The 6,093-nt window shown below is 41.1% G+C and overlaps 1 protein-coding gene across 2 annotated transcripts in view; it reads right to left on the bottom strand.

The window, feature by feature from the left end:
• The window catches only part of LIMS1 (LIM zinc finger domain containing 1), a 40,401-nt gene extending 34,692 nt beyond the window's left edge, over positions 1–5,709 (bottom strand). Inside the window, exon 1 of one of the 2 annotated variants that reach the window (XM_041468471.1) lies at positions 5,662–5,709. The gene's annotated coding sequence lies outside the window, so the exon portion shown is untranslated. Of the gene's footprint in view, positions 1–5,084; positions 5,315–5,661 lie in introns of those variants that run through there. The other variant, XM_041468470.1, reaches the window with a different exon arrangement.
• Between the last annotated feature and the right edge of the window lie 384 nt (positions 5,710–6,093).

Raw genomic sequence — 6,093 nt, forward strand, 5'->3', positions numbered from 1 at the left:
GACTTGTTTTCTGCCCTATGGGATTGCCCATGAATCCTTACAAGAAATGAGGTTTCAAATCTGAATTTACCCAAGCAGTCAAACTCTAGGTTCTGAGCATCAAATACAATTTATAAGGGTGTTTTTTTGCAGAGATATTGCAGAACACAAATGTTATTTCTCTACTAACTCACTTAAATGCTTCCACAAAGCAACTCGGACAGACATGGCTCTCCAAGAAAAGCCCTCCCAGCGAGTGCCTCCTGCTCCCCACACCCCTTTTTACCTTCTAGCCCCTATCTGCTGTTTATAATTCCTTTTTTGAGAGATTACATTCTTCTCATGTGGGATGGGGCCACTTGGACCTTTCACATTCCATCAGAATTTTTGAGGACCAGCCAAGTTACCACAGATTTTCTCATTACCAGTAATGCACAGCCTCCTTTTATATCCTGTACTTTGAAGGTTTTCTCTTCATTTTCCAGTGCGTGACTCTTCTCTCATGCAACTGACCATTCTCCTGCCCCCAGAGAAAGCCAACATTGCTACTGTGATGTGATGCATAACCATTGTGGTACCTGTCTTTCAGCACAGGAAGATATTCCCCTATGTCTAACCAGCACAAGCTGGAACTGAGACAGCGTATGCAGTCCTTTATTCATCACAAGCAGTAAATAACTTTTTATTATGTGGGTCAAGGCTCATGGCTGAGTTTTCACAGCAGTCCTACAGAGTCCTATCTTGATACTCCAGGCCTCCAGTGCTCTCCCTTAAATTTCTGTGAAAGTACTGCTGTTCTGGTGACTCTAGGTATTCAGCAGAATTTTCCAGTTTAAAAATCTTTTAAAATAGACAGGTTATGCCTGGCTACTTTATACTACATTCAAAGGGATGTGAACAGCAATTCATGATGCTGGAAAACATGTAATTATGTAATTGAATTTAGGAATAATAATAAATGTCAAGTGCTTCAAATTCAGAACATTTCTTCATAAGCCTATATTTACAGAGAATACACACTAGCTATAGAAACCAGAAAATATGAAGTTTTAGGTCTCATTCCACACAGAAAAGTTGATGTGTGTCATCTGCAATTCCCTCTAGTGGCATGTTCTTGTTTTTTGGGGTTTTTTTCAAACTTTGAAAAAACTACCAAATCTCAATTAAATTTAGTTTAAGATTTTCAAATAGTTAGAAAAAGTTGTCTTCATGGCAGCACAGCCAGTCAAAACAATAATCAGAAGAGTATTCTAAGAACACCATGAATGCCTGTAGTGTGCTCACAGTTACAAGGTGGCTGTGTGTTCAAAGGAGCACATTCCTTCATCCTGTTTATCACTGGAATCAATTTCCAGAGGAATGTGCACAAGAGTGACCGTTTTCTACTGTTTCTCACAAGATTTGGAAGAAAGCACACTTTAAAGTGAAGGAAAAGGCTCCTACATCAGCGAAGGACTTGCTGCAGAAAATGAAGGAAGGTGGCAATAACCCTTCTGGCAGTTTTGCAAGAGTCCCTGAAGCACCCAAATGATGTGCTGATGCCAACAAAGCTTCACAGCTTTCTGGACCTGCAGAATAAATTCCCACAGATGGGTTTGGGTGTCAAGGAACAGTGTACCACACTGTGAGTCTCTGCTGGGACAGGCAGTGATAAAATGAAATGCACAGAGAGAATACCAAGCACAAATGCTAAGGACACACACCTTGAAACTAGAATTTCAAAGCTTCATGGGAGCCTAAAGTGTGGATTCAAGGAGTTAAATTAATTACATGTTTCCTTCCTTGTCTGATGTCACTCCAACATCCGTTTTGATGTTTCTTCCCGTGTTCCACTTAGTGATAAATCAATCCTGAAGCATGCAAATTTAATCTGCGGATTAGGCTAAGCACTGAGGCCCTCGATCAATCTATGTCCACACTACAAAGCAGAGTTTTGGATTTACGCCCATGCTCCAGATGACCAAGTGAGATTCTTGCAATTTAACAGTAGTTACTAGTTTTTGTTAAACCTCATCTACAAATGCCTACCCCTGCCATACAATGTAAAGTAAAATGGTTGCATGATGGTTCTAGCCTGGTTCTACATGATGGTTGCAGCCTGGTCTAGTGCAAGGTGTACTGGCCCACTGCAAGGCGGGGAGGTCCAAAGCAGACACTCTTTAAGGTCCCTTCCAACCCAAACCATTCAATGATTCTATGGTGTTCTCAACACTCTCCAGAGCACTGATGCACTCAACTCACTGAAGTCCTCTGGGATTTGATGGGGCAAAGGGAAGGCAGGGTTATTGTGGTGAGAACAAGGGTCCTGCCTGATTCTGGCAGTACCAAAGGCATATCCACCTCCATGGCTGGCAGCCCACAAGGTTTTGGTGAAGCATGGCAGAGATCCCTGCTCTCATTCCACATATTCTATTCAAATAGTAAAAAAAAAAAAGAAAAAGTATGGGAAAATCTTTTGTCTGCCTGAACATGGAGCAAGGTATTTTGCTTTCCTTCTCCAAGGTCTCTGCACATGCTGCTCCATGAACTCTTAAGCAGAAAAAAAACCCTGCAAAAAGCACACTACCTCCAGCAAGCAGAAACCTACTTTGGCTGAGTTTTACAATACCTCCCTCTACTGGGAAAATACTGCCTTGTTTCTCGTGCCAGTATTTCTTCCTACAGCCAGAGGGAGGTAAGGATTAACCCACATACACTTTAGTAATTCAGACCGGGGCCAAGCTGAGAGCAGAGATGAATGAGAGACCAGCGGGTGAAGATGCAGGTTGGCATCGTAGGCAGAAATTTATGCTGTTAATCAGCAGATGATCCACGCGTGAGTAGGTGTGCAAAGAAGAAAGCGTGACACAGCATCAATCAGTTTGTCCTGCCATTTGTACATAGGCCTCTTAAAAAAAAGAGTGACAAACAAGGTGGCAAACAGTTGATGCTCTAAGATGGGTAAAATCACTTATATGGACCTGGTGTATGACGGGGTAACATAAAAGAGAAAGGAAAAAAAACCCTGCACCAAAGTGACGAGGGGAAGGATAGTTTAAAGCAAATAACATCACAGTTTAGATTAATTTTCACAGCCCAGATCATGTGGGGAAAAAAACACAAGGAATTCCCATCCTGCATTTCTAGATCCAGGACCTAGCCTTCTGAGTAATCTTTACTGTCTTGGAATTATAAACCTCTTCCCAACAGAGATTTTGAAAGCCAGTTAGAAACCCACCTTTTACATTTAAGCACCATGGTTATGATGCATGAAGATCCTAAGCTGAAAAGTCTTATCTTTAAAAAAGCTAATTTCTACTTGCACTCTGCTACTGTTGATATGTCCAGAAGGTTTACTTTATTCTATTATGATGAGATAAATTGACTCTAGAAATAAGGGCAAAAGGCCTCAGGTGCCAGCTGGCTTATTGGGTGGTTAGAAGTTCCCCAGCAGATGCTACAAAGACTTGAAGATATCGCCAAGTTAGGAAAAAAAAAAAAAAAAAACCAAAAAAACCACACCTAGAAAACAGGTGGCAAATGAAGGAAACAGGAAACTGCCCAGAGAGCTGCTGCCTTGATACCCCAAGGAATTACCAGCTTTACCAGCTCTGGCAGTCAGATTGTGTTCTGAAAGCCAGCAAGCCCTTCCAGGGTGCAGAAAAGCTGACTTGAGACATATCAGATGGGCAATTGCTGAGCCCTGGTTTGGGTGGGGAGCTAGTAGGACATCTCAAAGCAGGTCCCAAACTGACTCTGCCCTTTCAGAGAAGGAACAGGACTATTAGGAAATCTTAATTTTTCTCCAAACATCACTCATCAGGGTTAAATAAATGCAAACAAAACTACAGCAGCCTATAAACTGTTTTCTCTGTTGATTACCAGCAATTACTCTCCTGGACCCTTTGCCTTCTGTCTTACAAATACTTTTCAAATGACTAACGCTTCATTAAAAGTAGAGAAAGAAAAGCTTCTCATCAAGGTTTTGTCTCCTTTTACTGAAATGAATACCAAGGAGAGAGGACAGTACAATCCCCTTGAGAAGGCTGGAACAGCTGGTAACCCTGACAAAATGCATGTGGCTGGAAGGTACCAGCACCTCTTGGCACACAAACAAATACAAACATGAAAGCAGTAGGTGACACTACTTTACAGCTCCAAGGGCTGCTGTTTTAGGAGGCCAGTCCAACCCTGAGCTCTCAAGAGAGCACCAGAGCCTTTGAATGCTGCTGGTTGTATGGTGAGGGATGGTGAATTTAGCAGCTCAGAAGAAGCAATGATCCTGACTCTACGCCTGTAAAAACATCCCTCAGCCACCTCACACAGTCTCTACTGCCCAAAAAACCAAGGCATGGAAAACACATTACAGAGGAAAGGGGAGGAGGCCGTGAGGGCACTCAGAAAACACTTGAGACAGCACAGGTCAGACATACTGAAAAGTGGTTCTATACTCTGACCAGCATTTCTGAGAAAGGTAGAAAATGGTGGGTCCCTAGAGTGTATCACCTTTAAATGCTCAGAAACTTGTAGTATGATGGTTTCTTGTATGTAAGAACTAATATACTCTCTAAAGCAAAATACAGAAAGTAGATCAGGTGTCTACAGAGAATGAAGCTGAACACATGTAAAAACACTTAAAAATCACAGTCAAGGTGCAATTTTTAGCATTTTTAAGTATTTCCATTTTTGGTTTTGAAATTATTAAAATTTGTAATTCATATCCAAGCAGAAAAATCGATACTGGGAAAAAAACCCCAAAAAACAAAAACAAACAAACAGACAAACAAACAAAAACAGTGCAAAAGAAATGACAGCAATTCAACCTGGACATTGAGTATGATGTAAAATGGAAAAGCCATCCCCCTCCCCTTCCCTTAATGCTGTAAAAATTACTTTGAGATTCAGCATAAAACATAAGAATATGATCTCATATGGACTTTTCATAATATTTTAAAGCACATGAAAAACATACTTTGAGATTACTTTGAGATTCAGCATAAAACATAAGAATATGATCTCATATGGACTTTTCATAATATTTTAAAGCACATGAAAAACATACTTAAGATTCTAAGATTCCTAAATCAGAGCAAAAGCCTTAAATAAAAAATGCACAGCTGCCCTACCGTAAAAGCTTTGCTTCGCTGGCAAAGTTACTGACTTCTGAACACAACCACACCAGAAGCGACACAATTTCTGTAACAGGTGGGACAAATCTTTTCCTTCCACTAGAATTACAGTTTTGGGTTCAATACTCTGTTGCAGTGTCCTCTTCCTCAGCCAGCAGAAAACCCATCAGCAGGGATGTATCTTCAAACTGACCATGAATCCTCTGTTCTGGGTGGGGACAAAATAGTGTCCCTAAAAACACTCCCAGTGAGCAAAGGATAAAAAAACTACTGGAAATACCAGAATACCTCTGCATTTCCAGAACAAAAAAGGACTTTGCTAAAAGCTCTGTTACCATGCTGCTTGCTGTTTGTAGTAATAAAACCCAGAAAGTAAAACTATTATTTGTCTTCTTCCTAACTCAATATTTATCACCATTCCCATGCATGGCTCCTGCTCCCAGGAATTTCCCTGTGAATGACTAAAAGCCCATACAATTCACAGCCAGGCTGCTGGCTCAGAAGGCAGCACAATGTGGACTCCAGCAGATGCCTCAGCCAGACCCTCAGCCCTAGTAACCAGGTGGACACTTACTGTCAGCCCTGTCAGCCTGTAGCCTCGTTGGCAGCACATTCACAATGAGCAGCCTTTCCCATATAAAGCTTCATATCAAATGCCCACTGTTTGTATGTTTTCCCTGTGGTTATTACTGGTAGTTGTGATAAAATAAAAAAAAAAATAGTTTAAGTGACTCAGTAAACCACTTCCTCCTTTGGCCCTGTAAAAATTTGATCCTGTAAAGAACAGAATAAACCTAAGAGAATTCACAGTTCAGCTCCACAAATTGTGTCATGACAATTCTCCATCTCAAAACCACCAAGGACAGAGAAGGAAGCAAACCTTTCACCTCATAGGAAAGGCTAAAGCTTTCATTATATACCATCGGTGTATGGTACAGAAGTACAGAACCATAAGAACAGCAGGAAAGCATTCCAGGTCCTTTTATAGGAACAGCAATCCCTGGAA

Source organism: Pyrgilauda ruficollis, unplaced genomic scaffold (genome assembly GCF_017590135.1).
Source record: "Pyrgilauda ruficollis isolate IOZ18807 unplaced genomic scaffold, ASM1759013v1 scaffold22, whole genome shotgun sequence".
Lineage (NCBI taxonomy): Eukaryota > Metazoa > Chordata > Aves > Passeriformes > Passeridae > Pyrgilauda > Pyrgilauda ruficollis.